Source organism: Rhipicephalus microplus, chromosome 9 (genome assembly GCF_043290135.1).
Source record: "Rhipicephalus microplus isolate Deutch F79 chromosome 9, USDA_Rmic, whole genome shotgun sequence".
NCBI lineage: Eukaryota > Metazoa > Arthropoda > Arachnida > Ixodida > Ixodidae > Rhipicephalus > Rhipicephalus microplus.
Genome location: NC_134708.1, coordinates 34692420 through 34710448, shown reverse-complemented (window position 1 = coordinate 34710448; position 18029 = coordinate 34692420). Strand labels below are relative to the sequence as shown.

The window sequence follows — 18029 nt, the reverse complement described above, 5'->3', positions numbered from 1 at the left end:
AACCTCGTACGCGTTTTTTTTTTTTTTTTGGTGTTTATGTGCGCCGTTGCACTGTAGCTCGACACTGACGGCTCCCGAATAGATGCTGCCGGACGGGAAGAGATGGATCGGTCGGTAGCGGTGAGAGGGCATGTTATTTCAGCACTGAGCACGCATTGATGGATGACACCAAGCACTTCTGCAGACGTGACCTACTCCTTTCACTAGAACACTCAGATGGGGCCCTGGCTATCCATTACTGTCCGGGGTATCCGTTACTGATCCATCAGACTGGCGAAGATCCAATCTTGTCCTCATATGAGCCGGAGACGTTAATGTGTAACGCTGCGCATGGAGATCACCGATTGCAACGTTCTGCCCGCATGCTACAATCAGAAATACCTCAAGTATAAAGCGTACCTGTACACTTGGCATTGCGTTAAGGTTAACAATGAAGGCCCATACGTGTTGAAGGACAGTGAGGAGCAGTGAGAAAGAGACGCACTATATTACGAACTCTAAGCTGGGTGGCACTCTAGAAATCATTAAACATTTCTTGTGCGTCTGCCCACGATACAGTATGCAGAGAAAATCTGACTACTTTTTTGTGGAACTATGTCAAGGAACGAGTACCGGAGAGAGAGACAGAGAGAGAGAGAGACGATAAACTATGATTTGAGCAAGAGCGTTCTTCGCCCAAGGTGGGTGGCCTCCCTATTCCAGGTAGCCGCAGGCCTTCGCCATCTCCAACGTGCGTTGAACCAGACTGTGCTGATTCTTTAGGCCTTGGTCCGATAACTTAGCCTCCCACTCCTCTTGCGTTAGTATAGTGGCTCCAGGGCTTTGTCTGCATCCCCATACCGTATGAAATAGGATTGCTGGGACATCAAGGTACTTGCAGGTGTAGGAGTTCTCGGTTAGTGAGATTCAGGGAGCAGCGTACCGTAAACGTAAGCGTTAGTTTGCAGCTTCCTGAGGGTTACTGCCCCTTCCCGAGGCATGCTGGGGTGTGCTGGCTGATAATTTTTTCTGTTTAGCCTGTAGTGCTGCCGTACATCGTTGTGTCTTTTAAGTACATCTTGCTTCCTTCTTAGCTCATCCTGTGGGATGGCCCGGTGAATAAGAGCTCGGGCGAAAGCATCGAATGCCTCACTTCCCATTAAGGAGTCGTGACCTGGAATCCGAACGATGTACGTTTTTGGTAGATTCATCTTTGCTGAAGTGACAGGAATCTCTGAGGCTTGCTTGTAAAATTTTCCTTCCTGAGAATTTCGACGAGCTGCTTGCGAATCAGTTAGTATTATTGTGGTGTCAGCACAGGTCGATACTGCTAGCGCTATCACTGCATTTTCTGCCATATCAATTTCTGTAGTTAAGATGTTATCTTCCATTCTGTCTTCACTGTCGCTAACGACTAGGCTGACATAATGGGCTGGGGTTCATTCCTTTTTCCCAAAAAAGTTTTTTTTCAGACCTACACATTGTGATCAGCGCGATATTTTTTTTAAAACTCTGAACAAGTTATGCCTTGAGACAATAGTTGAAAAGAAGACTGTAACTAGGTTTTGAAAATTCAAGGCTTCAATTCATCGTCAATTTCATCGTCAGAATCGATTCAGGCTGACTGTCCACTTTTCTGTCATTACATCTATCTTAATTTTTTCCGTCAATTGAGTTGTTCCTTGCTCTTAAAGGAATTCTGCACCTCACGAGGTGCTACAAAACCTGCGACATCATCTCTCCTTTAAGTATTCGAGGATATCATGTGATAACCTTCTTTCGTGACGTTACAATGATGTAATGAAGACGTCACGGATGTTTGTGATTTGCGACGTGATTCTGACGTCATGCGATGACGTCGCACCATAACGTAATCAGGGGCGTAGGTCCCGCGCGTTGCTGTGTCACTTAATTCGGTTGCCTTGTTTCGCTGGAGAGGCTGCTAAACCGGATATTATACATCAGTCACCAGACATGATAACCAGTCATGATGCAACTGAAATGTCAGAGTTCATGTAATGCTGACTAAGCTGCTTCCAAAAGCGCTAACTTTTTCGGATATATTTACAACCATTTAGAAAATACATAGCAGGCTGCGCGGCATTGGTAGGCGATGGTTCACAAACATGGTTTCCTTTAGAATTCGGACGGCTTCCACACTGGTGTGGTGCCTGCCCATTTGTAGTCGCGTTTCGATCGTGTGACGTGCATGTCATTATCTTTTGCACAAAATGCTAACCGTTCCAACAAATGCTTGCAAAATAATTTAAAGGAGTACTGACAAAATATTTCTGAAGTTGCGTTGTTTTAACTTTTGCTGCAGTGTATTGCTGGGGGCCTGTCAGTCATAAAACGGCACATCATTTACTGCAGCGGGTGACAGATAATTAATCACAGGCTCCCAATTATACCAACAAGGCTCAGTTTTGGTTTGAGAGCGCTCTAAAAACAACCCGCCGGGTAAAACTACTATACCTAGACTGTGCAACGCTTAAACGTGTCACAACACAGAGCTGTCACACACTTCCCCGTGGTCCGCATCAAGAAGCCCTTCCGAACGAGAGACGGTAAAATAGTGTAGCCAAACGCAAAACTTTCAATGCACGTGCCGTGGCCACAGGCTTGCGAGTTGCCGCCGACCATCAGTTTACTGGAGCGAATGCCGCAAAAGAAAACTGGTGTTTATGAAGCAATCATAACTCATACCGATGAAAAAAGAAATTGTTTGCTATGACGTAATCATGACATATATTGATTGCAACGTGGTGACGGGAGGCAAGTAAAGGGCTCACCGTGGTGTCTGTTTTGAGGGTATTCCTACCGTGAAGTGCTCTATCACGGAAGCAAACTTCGCAATTTAAGTAAAATACCTTCCAGGCTATAGTCGCAGTTGAGAGACAGATACAGAGAAAAGAGATGTGGAAAAGGTTGGAGGTTAAACAAAAGCTATGATCAGGTTCGCTACCCTGCACTGGAAAAGGGGTAGTAAGGGGAGGCAGAAAAGTAAGAAAGAAAAGAGTGAGAAAGGGAAGGAGGGAATGTGAAACACACACACACACACGCACACACACACACACACACACACACAGACACACAGACACACAGACACAGACACAGAGAGAGAGAGAGATACGCTGGAATGTTAAAATCGTTCGATAAGGCTTGTCACTCGCAGAAACTTCATGGGGGCTTCGTCACTTCCTGGCGTTAAGCTCCATTCTTCCGGCATTACAAAATTGATTTTTCTGAAAACGGCTCGTCTTTAAGGCGTGCACAACACTGCTGACAAGGACTGCATCTGACAACTATACTGAGGGCACTGCCTAACATATGTTCAATGCTTTCGTCAGAGCAGCGTTAGTCACACGCAGCAGCGTCTGCCCATCCGATGCGGCTAGCAAAGGCGTTCATAAAGGATACTCCAAGCCACATGCTGCCGAGAATGGTCATGGAAGATATTCGCTGTTGATATTTTGCAGGTGATATCTGTAGGTTCGTAGTAATCAATCTGGTATGGTGTCCCGACGGCAAAAATTCTTGTAAATACCCCTTCATTCACCACCCGAAGTAGGGAGGAGGGCTTCACTAAATATACATAAAATTCTGTACAGTTAAAAAGAACGGGGTAATTTGGAGTATTCCAGTGTCTACTATGCGATAGTGCAGGCCTGTTCCTAGACGTGAAAAAACTTGTGAACATGTATTGGTGAACATGCATCAGTTGTAACCTGCTTGTCGTGACGTCGGCACCATTCACATCCCACGTCCGCAATTGTTTCTTGTCTTCAAGGTTCCCCACTCCGCTTAACTTCAGCCAGCTCTCCCTATAAGTAATACATCAATATTATAGAGACCAAGCAATACTTCAAGTCTGAATGCGTTGATAGAGAGTTCTATGTTCGTGACTCCCAAGAAGCTGGCGTATGAAAGAAAGCGGGGAGGGCACCAAGAAACAAAAAAAAAATGCGGGTAGCTATCAGTACACGTAACAAAAACTATATAATGGAAAGTTTTATATGGCATGTCTAACAGCACCGCGTACGCTATTATACATCAATTAGCATTGCAATGTCTAAGCGGATTTGAGCATGTGCACTGAGAGGTTGATTTTGAGGTCAAGGCGCGCTTTCGTTGAATAGAATTGAATTTATTTGCAACAAAATTGCTGAAGTTACCACGCGGAAAAGCTGGATTGAGTAGCTTAAGGGAAACCTGGACACCTCATACACTGGGCAGCAGAAAACGTAAACTCAAGGTTCCATGTACTCCAGTACAAAAATGCATGACACTGTCCCTAAAATGACTTGTTCTGGGTGTTCACAAAGGAAATTAATGGCACTGGCTTAATACCTTCATCGAAAGCAACGCAAGACAGTCGATACTGCGCCTGGCATCACAACAAACTTTTATGCTTTGCTTGGTGGCGCCACGTAGTGAATCAATCGTAAACGTTCAAAACAGATTTGTTTTTGCGTTGGCAGAGGGCATATGCTGTGCCCACCGCAGGAATCCTCTGCACAAAAGTGCCTTGGCATGGGTTCGGCGGGGTGAATAGTGAATGCGAGAAAGAGAGAGAGAGAAGTAATATAAGAAGGGTAGGGAGGTTAACTTGACTACGTTCTGTTTGGGACCCTACACGTGGGGAGGGAGAAGAAAATAACGGAGTGAAAGAGAGAAAGAACGAGTGACGGGGAAGATGCACTTTGCGCACCCTACACATAGCAAGATTTTACACGTGGTCGCTCAGTTCTCTTACCTTCAAGAATTGCAGAAGGCCTCGTGTTGTTTTCTTAGCTGACTACTAGGAGAACATGCACAAGAATCCGAGACTAGCATTATATTTCTGTTCTTAGTTTGAAACGAGCTGAGCTGATCGACCTTTACAACGCAAGAATATTCATAAATTTATTGACGTCTGGCACACCTGTGAGCTTTTTTTCAAACATAAAAATTTATTCTTGCCAGCTTTAGAAGGTAAGCTTGAAGGATCGACCAATTTTATCTGGAATTGTGATTTTAGTGTTCAGCCAAAAAGAATTATTTGAGTAAGTGAAGATAATGCTTAACTTTGAAATGTAAAACCTTCGAACGAGTACCAGAAACAAGTACGACCTTCTTAGAGGGATGAAGAACGAGAGCACCGATGTTTTAGGAGTGGGACCTATACTTATTTTTAGCTTATGGTCGACGAAGGTGTGCTCAGCAATTTTTTTTCATTGCTGTTTTAGCTCTTAAATTGTCCTTTTACGAGTTCCTCTTTTATGTTAGGCACACAACGCAATTGACAACTTCAACAAGATCAACATTGGTGAGAATGCAAGATATACGAGTATAATCAAAACTCGACCGAAAGGCACAGTGGTGCTGATTAAGTAAAACAAAATGTTGTCTTATTTTTCCACGCATCTGTGTATCACGCAAATATATCCATGCACATAATGCTGCAGTGTGGCGCAATTTTTGCGATACGAAAAGTTAATAAAATGCTGAATATTTCACGTTTCCTATTTCCAGGAACTGTAGAGATGTTGTGTGCAATATTTTTCCTGGGACGGAGTTTGAAAGTTATGGTTGCGCTTAGAATACATTACCTTCTTCAGTAAACCATTTTTACCTAGCCTAGTCATTTATTCGGTAGAATAATAGACCCCACCCTCTCCACAGCAAAACAGATAAAACAGAACGAAACGGAATAGTGGACTTGCTCTTACTCGACTTAGTAAGCATGTGGAGCGCGTCTTTTTTTCATGTTCCTCGAACCGGAAGTCTTAAGATTGATGTTCTTTATTGAAAAGAAAAAAATTAGAAAAAAAAGTATTCCTCATGTTTTGCATAAAAACTGCATTCTTCAAACATTAAAAAAAATCACACATTTTCTCCGGAGGTCCATAAAACCGGCTGTGCCTAACAGCATTTCGTGTACACGTATTACGCTAGAACAGTCCTAAAAAGAATTTTTTCCTCGTACGACCTAAACACTGCATAAGGTACACCTTTATAACGAACAACCTCTTTATATCTTGTTCTTTTTTTCTGTATACATTTACATACATTTCTTCGCAGTTTTTTTTTTATATACGGCTGTACACTGCGTGACAAATTATCCTACAGTCCACGCAGGAAGTTACTTCAACGAATAAAGCAGAAGTTGGGCTCTTGAAGTTCTCTGAGAATAAGCTCTCGTGTTCAGGATAAAATGTTTACATAGTGTCCATGCTGCCTTTGTTACGTACGCGTTCATTCAAGTTTTTTTTTTTTTTTTGCGGCTGCAGACCTCAGAAAATAAAAGATGAGGACTTCGTCGTCACGCTTGGCATATTTTGGTGACTGTAAAATGCAAGGAGCGGGCCATCAAAGTTTACGCTTCGCAGTGCATCACAGGGTAAGCTTTGAAAAGAGTCTCATTAACGGTTGGTGCTCTCGGCGAGCACTAAAAAAGAAGGACACTACGCTACGTCTGGGACATGCTTCAAGCTTGCATTCTGAATCTGTGCAAAACTTTTTAGTGCATTGAGGCATATACTTTATTGTGCTTTGATGAAGTATTTTAATCAGTAGGCGTTTGCGATGTGCTGTCGCATAATTAGGGTGTTTTTTTTCTTCCTCTGAATTTCGTTCACGTGTGCTCCGCTGTTTAGACACAGGTGCGCCGCTGTGTACGCTAACAAAAAGTAATGTCTTTTTTTTGTCTATGCATGACTGCATGAAAGAAACGAGAAAAAGAATAGTGTGTCGCATTAGAAAATTTTACTGTTGGCATATTTGTTTTCAGAGGAAAGCTATAAAAGCAGACGCTAACAAGTGCTGAAACTCTTTTACCATAAGTACTTTTACCATTATTTCAAAAAGAGAGAAATAATGTTGATTCACTCCAAACCATCATCACATTTCGGTATTCATCACTACAGTTGTTAGAGGTAGGAAGAATGCATGGAGAGATATTATTGATTTCCTCTTCATCGATGTAGCGACTTTTATTTCATATTGTGCATATTTATGCACAGTTCGCGAATCGTGAGTTTGTACCACTTTTCAGAGTTTGCAGTGTACGTGAGTGGTCAACTTCGATTGTGAAGTATTTTTTTTATGATCACTTCTTCAATATTTTGCAGTGTTTATTTGCCGAAAAGCAGGTAACGATAGTAATGATGCCTATTATAGGAAAAGAAAATAGCGCTAAACAGGTGTGCTCACGTAATTTTGGACGTTTTTAAATGGCACCTTCTTTGTCATGCTATATATCATACTATAGACATGAACCGAAACAACGTGCCCCTTATTTTCGCAGCATCTGTTGCTTCGAGTGACTAGGCCGTGAGTTATCTTATAAATAAATTACTCACCAGCCTTCTCGAAGCCTAATTTATATTTTTAGAATGGTATATTTGTAATCAGCTAACACATTAACCATCAATACATGTGCCACATAGGCAGTGCAGTTGCTTGCCTTTCTCTGCTTTTAGCTATTTGCTTCGTTCGCGCTAGTAGGTACAATAAAGAGTGGCGTACGCCGGACACGAATTGCACAGAAATATAGCCACACTTGCTTGGTTTCGCCTTCGAGCTGTCATAGTTCAATATGTAAGGGGCTGTATGTTTTTATATTCCTTTTGTTGCGTAGTGGCAGTAAACGCGCACTACAGAGAAAAATAAAAGAATAAAAGGGACATAATGGTTTTAAGGACAATCTGTATTCAAATAAGCTATGTAGGCGGAAAGAACCGTGCAAGACGAATGACGAAATTTTTACCACTTTTCTTTGATAATGTGTATATATATAACGACGCTTTGCCTTGTTAATCTCGGTGTGCATTCACCAGTTCCTAGTCAGCGGTTTCCTACTGTTTATTCCCATCATCGTTCTAATAAAGCGGAAGATGTAGATTACATATCAAACGTGAAAATTAACTGGTATTCCGTGTCACTGGCGTGGTAGGCTCGAAGCATCATCGTCAAAACAAGCAATGCAATATATATCACAAGATGACGCTATCATATGTCACCATAACGACGTTATAGATTGCCGGAATTTGCTATCATGACGTCACTGTGAAGTCACAGCACGCTACTTCACGTGGTGACGTCATCACATGATATCGTCGCTTGGTCAGAGGAAAGCTGATGGCGGAGGCACTACGAAACTACGACGCTAGGCATGAAAACTTCTTTGTGGGAGACGGGACAGGATAAATACATCGACGGAGAAGAAAGAAAAAAAAAGGTGGCGCTCACCTGCATGTCGTCCTATATGAGTACGTAATATATACTGCAATTTTTTTCTTTGTACGTTTGTTTTATTCTTTTTATTTATTCGCTACGCTGTTATTTCCCTATACCGAGTCCCGACGGAGTCCCATAGCAGATACGGCGGCTGTCAGGCGTCTCTTGTCGCTGTAAGCTGTGAGCGGGAAGCGAGAGCTGCTTCCTCTCAGCCGAACCGACACGCCACCTCGACAACCTGTGACAGCTGTCACACTTGCCTGATATGTCTATAGTTCAATTGAAGGCCCTGCCACTTAGCTCGAACACCGGAAAATGCAGACTACATCACCTCTTTGTATTCCCACTGGCACTGCAAGCTAGTTCCTTTAAGCTATATTTACATGTGCCATTCAATGAAGGCGTCGTATTGACGTATTCATATCAAGGTGAACCAAACGTGGTGGCGTGTTCAAAATGTTGGCGAGATATAACGATACGTCATGACACCAGCATCGGTGGCCAATCGAATGATGCCACGCAAACTAAGTAAAAAATCAGTGAACATCCACGCTCCTACTCTAGTAGATGTATGAGGTGATAGCAATTATCTGAGGAAATTTTCGCATCAATAATTTTGTAAGCTTTCTTTTCCATTTTTAAGACAACTTAACTTGGTATCCTTCCTAAATAGTGCATTAAAACTTTCTCGGTGCTCTAAATTTTCCGTTAGCGGCCCGGGCTTCATCCTAATGGTTTATTCAAAGTAAATTCGACGCCTAATTCCTACATCGCTGAATCTATTTTTCTCCTCATCAACGTAGGTTAATCTCTGCGCTGACTCTTATTAACGTATACATCGTGAATTGTTGTCTCTACACTGGTCATTAGTTGTTAAGTGATTTTTCCCTCTTCTTGCAGTATATGAATGAAATGACTTCACTTCAAAACACCAGTTCCAATACCTGAGAAACCCCTTTATTGGTTTTCGACAAGCAGTCAGTGTTTCTTCGTTGAACGCGCTACAGCGTCTACGTAACCTAAACTGAACGAAATTTTTAACTGCATTCCTGTGCTTTTGTGTTACTTTGGCATTCTTTGATAATGACACTTCATCTTTGTTGAGGCTCTATGTGGTTTATATGAATTTTTAGTTAATAGGTTACAAGGCTATTCTTGTTAGTTGTCTTTTTTTTTGCTTACTTCGTCTTCCGTGTTGCCTTTCTTACTTCGTCTTCTGTTTCGCTGGGTAGTTTGTTCGAAGACGTTTCTTCTTGCTTATATCCCATTCTTCGACTGTGTTTTTGTTGGCATCCAGTTTTCGTAATTGCATGAGTAGCACGAATAACACAGAAGTTTCTGTGTTACTTTTTTGTTAACTCTAGATGCTATTCGTTGCCTTTGACGACCCCGCTACGGTGGTCTAGTGGCTAAGGTACTCGGCTGTTGACTCGCAGGTCGCGGGTTCATATCCCAGTGGCGGCGGCATTTTCAATGGTGGCGGAAATGTTGTAGTCCCGGGTGCTCAGATTTGGGTGCACGTTAAAGAACCCCAGGTGGTAGAAATTTCCGGAGCCCTCCAGTACGGCGGCTCTCACATTCATATGGTGGTTTTGGGACGTTAAACCCCACATATCAATCAATCAAGCAACTGTTGCCTTTGATACTAGAGATTTTACTTTCTGCACCAACCTGTCATTGCATTTTTCCGTTTCCGAACTGTTCACTTTGAGATAAAATAAGAGATGCCTGGTAGCATAAAAAGAGCCGAGAACAAAAAGAAACACGGGATTGTGTAAAAAGAGACAAGGACGATTTGTTCGTCCGTGTCCTTTTACTCTGATAATCAAGTCATAGGTAGCTCCATTCCAGGTAGCCAAACTTTTCGCCTCAAATGCCTCGTCCAGGTTTCTTTTTTCTGTAAAGGATGCTCTGTGGTAAAAACATTAATTATGAGAAAAATCTGAACATTAGGCATGCGAATCGTCTTGGTATATGTTCATTAAATATAAAGAGCGCCTCCAACATCCATTCAATATGCGATTTATACCATAAGTTCAAATGTTAGTTCCAGAACAATATATTTGAAAGACAAGTTATTTTTCATGGTTCCTACGCAACAGAAGAAGTATGAGACAGCTGGGATTGATTTTTTTCTGCTCTACACTGACCTATTTGCGCCAAGTACACATGCAAATGTTTTGATTGTTCTCTGAACTTTTTTACCTACAACTGTTGTTCATTAGGCGCATTAAATAAAAACAGACATTACAATGCTAGCAGTATCAATAATATTATTACTAATAATAAAATGATCATATTGGTAAACTTATCTTACAGAGAAGCAATAGGGCGAACTCTCGGGTGAATCCAGATCCTGTATATCTGTAGGCGAAACCAAAATTTCCCTTTCATGTGGGCAAGTACTCCTGTAGCCTATGTACGAAAGTAATTGGGCCCCACCACGCAGCACTGGTCAATTGAAAATGCAGACGTTATTGCTCGGAAAAGCAACACCATTTCAGACTTCAAGACATACGTAAGCAATGGTTGGTAAAATTGTTACTGAACCATCGGGAAAACGCTAGCGATAAACACCCTGGCCACACATTGAAGCTCTCCTGAGAACCCATTCGTATGGATTAGTTGGGTGGCTACTTTCGTTAGTTATCCCAGTTTGTATAAAGTAACATTATCTACAAATATTTACCTATTTCGCCAACGTATTGTCGTCTAGAGCAGCCAGGTATTTTGTCATTGCTGGCAGCAGTTATAAGGCTACCTTCATATATTCTCACTCCTCCTGAATTATGTTTACAAGGATAGTAAAAGCAGGCTAGAAATATATGCCCCATTGTTTTGTTTTTTCACTTTTATTCAAATTGGTTCATTGTGATGTTGGCGAGCGTTAAGGAACTCCAAAGCCGCACCGTGGTGGTCCAGTGGATAGGGTACTCAGCTGTTGATCTGCAGGTCATGGGATCGAATTCCGGCTGCGTTTTCGATGGAGGCTAAAATGCTTTAGGTCCGTGTGTTCAGATTTGTACGTAAGTTAAAGAACCCTAGGTGGTCGAAATTTACGGAACGCTCTACTACGGCGTGTCTCATAATAGTATGGTGGTTTTGGGACCTTAAACCCCACACATCAATCGTTTGGAAACTCCAGAAAGTTGAAATTCGCGCACAGCCTCCTGCTATGGTTTCTCTCGTGATCGTAGTGTGTTTTTGGGAAGTAAACCCCGTAATATTATGTAGCTACATTTATTGGTAGTCGTTTTATTATTCTACAAAACTCAATAGTATAGCCAAGAGAAATGCTCACGCAGTCTCACAAACTGAGACAACAAGCGAATAAGCCTTAGATTTGTTTAGGTCAAGCGAAAACTACCATCGTATTTACAAAAAAAAATAAAGCTTGCGTAACGATAGACTACCTGCACTAATGACGTGAATAAGGAACAAGCTAATAAAAAAGGAAATTCTAAACTTAGTCTCGAGAAATATGCAGCAGGAAACTTGTAAGCGGCTCGTTAGACTGTGAAGCAAGCTGGCTGAAAATATGCAAATTTGTTTTTCAACGCATTTGCATACCCGAAAATTACCGTCGACTCTGCAATTTCGAATGCGCACGTGACTCCTGGTTCCCCCTCCCCAGCATCACACAACGAAACGTTGCCGTTCTTGGCTCCTCCTCAAACGCTTTCGGGTCGGCATTTAGAACCGTTCATGCAGAACTCTTTGACGAGTAAACAGGGCTGTTTCGTTGCGTGCGTTGCTGATGCGTTTGCATGAACTGTGCGTGATTTTATTTAGTATTTCTGGTTTTGAGCCCAAACTAACGGGTTCCCGGACTAAAGTGACCACCCACCTGCAGGCGTTAACACCCAGGTCAAAGAAATAAAGTTTAGGGTAAAGCGCAGTAAGATGCGACAAAAATTTGAAAATTGTGAAAACACTTATTTTAGTTTTTATCGCTTATTGTCAATGAGGCAAATTTTATTCAGATGAAAGGTATGTGCTGCATAATTATGACCATGTTGCCACAGTTCAAAGCGGTGTTTTCAAAATAAACTTAGAAATCCATCAGATGTCCCATTTTGCCGCAACCAGCTGGGCAAAACGAGACAGTGGGGAAAAAATTTGATCCCTTCAGACTTTCAAGTTGAAGCCCTTGAAATTCTCCCCGTTGACCCCCACGCAGTCTCCACGAGACCACTTTTTGCAGTACACGCAATGAATCCAGACAGATCTCGCAGCTGTGTTGTTCTAAAACTCTAAGCAGATCAAGCACCCCAAGTATTTCTTTGTGCTAGTGGTGTTTTTATTGAACAGTTGCACTTCATTTATTATTCAATAATTCGAGGCTGGATATATTCTTACGCATCTTTTTCGCCTCCTTTTGCCGTTTTGATGCATAAATGTAAGGGCTTGTTTTTTTTTTCAGCTTCTTCAGTCGGGCTTTGTGAGTCGACAGATTTGAGCTTTTTTATTGCTTGTTATTTTTATTTATTACTTTGCTGCGATAAAAACACTTGTTAAATCCCGATTCTAAGGCGTGTCAATGAGCAGCATGACTTGGAGATCCTTTTAATTTTTTTCATGCGCCTCTTGAGAGCATCTTTGAGAAAGCGGGACAGCCTCCATTATAGTGCGAATGGAGTGAGTCCTGTTCTCAACAGCAGTCTGTGTTTTCTGATGTCGTTTTCCACCCATGAAGCTCTATATAATAGTTTCCTATACATCCTCACCTTCCTAAAAAATGTTTAATGTATTATTAGTATGATTAAATGGTTCACATAATAAGACACCATTTAAGGCACTTTGATGCCCTTTTGTCACGGTTTGCCTCTCCCACATGACTGAATTTAAAATGGAAAATCTGCTTTGGCACCTTGCACCATAAAACCAATGTGTTGGTGGCATGTCGCTAGTAGTATGTAGTAACAAAATAGCTACGTAAGTTGTTGTACTGACGTCGGAGTAGCTTCATTCAAGGATTCAAAATTTCCGCCGATCAGAATTTCGCTCCTTTTTGGCGGGTAAAATACACAGCGACAAACGCTGTGAGCAATGACAAACATTTACACCTAAAAAAGCAGAGAACTACCAGCACCTATCGCTGAATTAAAGAAACAAAGAAAAGTGCTTTTTGCATTAGCTACAGAAGTCGGCAAAATCAAATTGTCGCGTTTCGTCCCGTGTCTCATTTTACCCCACCCTGCTTTAAATATCTTCCTGTTCTTTACTGCACACGCATACTAACGTACGGACGTCCCCATTCTCCCTTCTCTTAGGGTGGGGTAGCAAACCGAATGCTGCAATTTCTAGTTAACCTCCCTGCCTGTCCCTCATTTTATTCTCTCTTCACAGTACATACATACATACATACATACATACATACATACATACATACATACATACATACATACATACATACATACATACATACGTACGTACATACATACATACATACATACATACATACATACATACATACATACATACATACATACATACATACATACATACATACATACATACATACATACATACATACATACATACATACATACATGTGTTTACTAACTTCCTTACGTAATATGCGCGTGCAGCAGAGAACAGGAAGATATTTAGAAAGTGATAACTTCCAGCTTCTTGGTTTGGAATCTTGTTTTTATGTAGAAATAAACCGCAACCAATCAAATCACTTCAAATTTTTAGGTAACAGTGATTTTTTAACAAAATAAAAAAATTGCATAGAAACACGACAAATGTAGGAGTCCGATAAGGTTATAACAAAAGAAAAACAAAACAATATGCCACCGCAGCAGCGGCACCCACGCATTGTAGCCCAGAATACTACTCACTCAGAGGGTGTATCATTTATTTATAAGACCTTTCTCTAAATTATGAAAGTTGATGAAGCAAAGGTTGTGCAAGCGCTTCAGACGACTAAGCACACTAAGCCAGATTGCATGAAATATCTCGGGCATGCTGAAAATTATATGAAGGAGGCGAGATTCCAAGAACACGCACCGTCGCTCGTGGGCTTGCGAGTTGTGGTTACTAAAAACTAGACCACACAGCGGAAATTTACTACGTCTCGCCTTTCACGAATTACACTGCTCCGATTTCCTGCAAATTACACTGCTCCGACTATCTGCAAACTAAATTAGGAGCACTCAGAAACCTACGACATTAATTTAGCTTAGATTTCGAAATCTTACGGGAATGCAGACAGCGACGGCGTTCTGTCTCATTCTGAGCAAGCAAGGTTGTTGTCTTAGTAAAGGCAGGTCCGGTATGCAGAGTGTTACATATAAAGTATTTTGAGTAACACGCCTTGAGTTTTGAGCCTAATGAGGGCTTGCCGTCGTGTGGTCAGTCACTCCCACTAAGGCTCCTCCGACAAAGGCAAGTCTTACTTAATCCGTAGGGTTAAGACTTGTATTTTCTCATTGGACTTATGAGGTGAGCTACGTCTGAGTATCTTACTTTGTCAGAACTTTGTAGGCTTCAAATAACCCATTTTCTGTCACTCGTCTTTGAAAATGTTACTCATTGTAATACTTTTCTGGGCGTGCTTAAGTACGTGGGCTTGTTCGTGATAATTGATACGCTCCAGAACTTTAGAGTATTAGAGGTTTGAGGTTGAATATTTTCTTATTCGGTATTATTGGTATAGCCGATACTAACAATTGCACACGCTGGCTTGTTAGCGTACTGAAAATTTCAGTATCTAGGGGCATTTCGCACTCCATAGAGCCATTTGGTTCTTGGAAAGAAAGGCAGAGTACGTAGAACGTAGCTGTCTAGGAGCATTCTTTTTAATATGTTCGAGTCAATTTATCTAGTTATCAAGTACTCGAGGTCTACTGTGATTTATTCGTTTTCTCGTTGTTTGGAAAGTTGGCCTTAGATATATGCACGCTGAATGTAGTATTTCCAAATGTTCAAGCAATAAAGAAAAGCAGAGTATTGGTACCTTTCAACACATAATTTCTAGGAGAAGTAAGGGCAAATACATCAGCAAAACGGTTTATAGGTAACAACCAGAAGCGGCAAGTGCGTTTCATTCATCTAGAGTTGAGCAGTTTGAAGAGCAAGAACTGAGAAGCCTTTACTGAAAACTTAGTTTACTGTAAAGGTACGTACTTACGTACCTTTACAGTTAAGTACGTGAGACGTACGTACTTTACTGTAATGTGGAAGATTGGCAACTGTGTTTACGACACTACACACGAGGTGAAAGAGTATATTGAACCATGACCGATCACACATTCTGCAAATAAAATAACATTACCTGTTCGAATGGTTCCGTCTTACTTTAATCTGTCCTAATTCAAAGTTTTTCATTTAAGCAGCATGCGTTTTTGACACGACGTGCATCTTTCTTGACAGGCTTTTCTGAACGCGCTTTGTGGATCGTGCACGGCCTCAATGGGCGCTTGCCCTGCGTGTGTTTCCTTCCGATATTTAGTGGACCAGTGTTGCCTAATTGGCCTTTCCCGACTACTCAACTCAGTCGGGAAACTACTAAACAGTGGTTGAAGAAGTGGGCTCAACTAATTACCTACAAAGAGATAGCTTGCACCCCCCCCCCCCGTCATCTTGAGTGAATAAATTACGGACCATGCGACCTTTGATTAGTAGTGAAACTGCGAAACACTTTTAGCCTAGTTTTTTGTGCCATGCGAGAGGTAAAACGTTTTTTATGTTAACTTTTCAAAAGCTACTTAACTTTCTGTGATCTTTATTTTTTGATCGAATGCGTTTGGGTTAGGTATTCTCCTAACGTAATGAATACGATGCAATCTTCATTCTGTTCTTTGCGATATTGATTGACAGTGCGGAGCACCTTGTCAGGCGTTATAAAAAGCTCTGGGGAGTGGTCGGCCAGCCTGTCAGTCACCTGACAAGTTCCTGGGAGAGACTAACCAGTGATTGCTCACTCAAAAAGACAGGCTGTCCCCTCGGAGGCCCGAACCGTGAGCAAACATTTCGAGGGCCTCTCTTTATTTTCTCAGTGCACTCAGAGTCCCTAAAGTTTTCGACAAACAGTCAGAATCGAGAATATGTTTGCGGGTCACTAAAACTGAAGCCCTTTCTTCATGATTTTCGCTCAACTTTTCGTATTTTTTTCCAGAAGAAAAACGTTGCTCTTTTCGCAGACACCCAAAATCGATTATGTGTGTTTTTTTCTTGTCCTTTATTACTTTCTCTCTGTGCCATCGATCCACGCATCAGACCAAGTGTGTGCCCAGGGGTGACTGCTGATGACCGTATGCGTCAGGATTTGTCAATGTTACCCTTTTATCTTTTTTTTTCTCGCTCCTTATGTTACGAGTAAACATAGGCACCGGCCTAGCGGTAAAAACAGAACTGCTGTCTATCAAGAAACAACAAACGCAATGTTTGAAAATTATTAGTTGCCTAAATGTTCCAAATGATTTGGCTTCATAAGAACTAGGTCTTTTACCTAATTGCTTTTAAAAGAATAATTTGCTTACTGGGGGTAGAAAAGCAGAACATTAGGTCTGAAAGTTAATATGCATAAAACAAAAGTATTATGCAGCAGTCTCGGCGGAGAATAATGTATTGCGATAGGTGGCGAGACACTAGAAGTTGTAATTTCTCTACTTGGGACAGGTAATAACCCCGAAGAAAAATGATGAGTTGAATAACTAGAAAAATAGGGATACGGTAAAGCACATTCGGCAAGCATTCTGAAAGCATGAATGTAGTGTACCACTATCTCTCAAGAGAAATTTACATAACAGCTCCATCTTACCAGTACTTACGTACGAAGCAAAAACCTGGAGGCTTACAGAGGGAATACCACTTAAATTGAGGAAGACGCAGAAAGCGATAGAAAGGAAAATGATTGTTGTATCCTTAAGAAAGAGGAAGAGAACAGAGTGAGTCGCAGAACATACGGGGGTTAAGGATATCATAGTTCAAATGAAGAAGTGGATATGGGCTGTTCACTTAAGGTGTAGGCAGGGTAACCACTGGTTATTAAGGGTAACTGATTGGAGTTTAAGACGAAGTCAAATGCGTGAGATAGAGACAAAAAACAAGGTGGGCAGAGGAGATTAACAAATTTGGAGGTATAAGGGGTCAGCACAAAGCATTAGACCGGGTTGAATGGCGGAAAATTGGAGAGGCTTCTGCCCTGAAGTGGGCACAGTTATGATAATATTGATGATGATGATGAAGATGCACCGATTGAATAGTCACGGATATTTATACATGTAACCCATGGTCCTTCCACCAAAAAACTTAATAATAATAATAATCATCATCATACCTGTATTCTGAGATTCCCCCCTGGTAACGCTGCTACAACGCCTTGGTGAAGGCATCTTTAAAAAAAAGACTGCGGTGATCACTCACGTCACTTTTTATAAAATAAATAGGAAACCATTATACTAATACCACAGCTTTAGTGCTGATGCTGTCGCTGCTGTCATTACTATATACAAAATCAATGTTGTTTTTTTACTGTAAAGCGTGCTCTGCCACAAATATAAAGTACTTGCAACAAAGCCAGTTTACCAAGGGCAGTGCAGAAAAGATCTTCGGAAGGCAAAAACATCCAGGGTTGCCATTGATTCCAACTTTTGGCCAAATTGGCTAATTTTCGACCAGCCTGGGGACGTAAATTTCTAGTTGGTCTGAGAGCTGTTTTTTTTTCACTGCTTTTATTTTTCTTGATTACGTATTTAAAATAGTTTTATTTATTTATATAGTAAATATTCGGCTCATATTACCACTCCAGTTCTATTTGACTATGATTTCGGCGTTAATAAGGCATGACATGGCTACTTTCAATACTTTTGGCTTCAGTT

The 18029-nt window shown here is 41.4% G+C and overlaps 1 protein-coding gene across 2 annotated transcripts in view; it reads left to right on the top strand.

Annotated features, from left to right (window-relative positions):
- The window catches only part of LOC142771293 (sodium-dependent proline transporter-like), a 148746-nt gene that overhangs the window by 15076 nt on the left and 115641 nt on the right, over positions 1-18029 (top strand). For both annotated transcript variants that reach the window (XM_075872769.1, XM_075872768.1), the window contains exon 2: positions 6252-6361. The gene's annotated coding sequence lies outside the window, so the exon portion shown is untranslated. The remainder of the gene's footprint in view (positions 1-6251; positions 6362-18029) is intronic.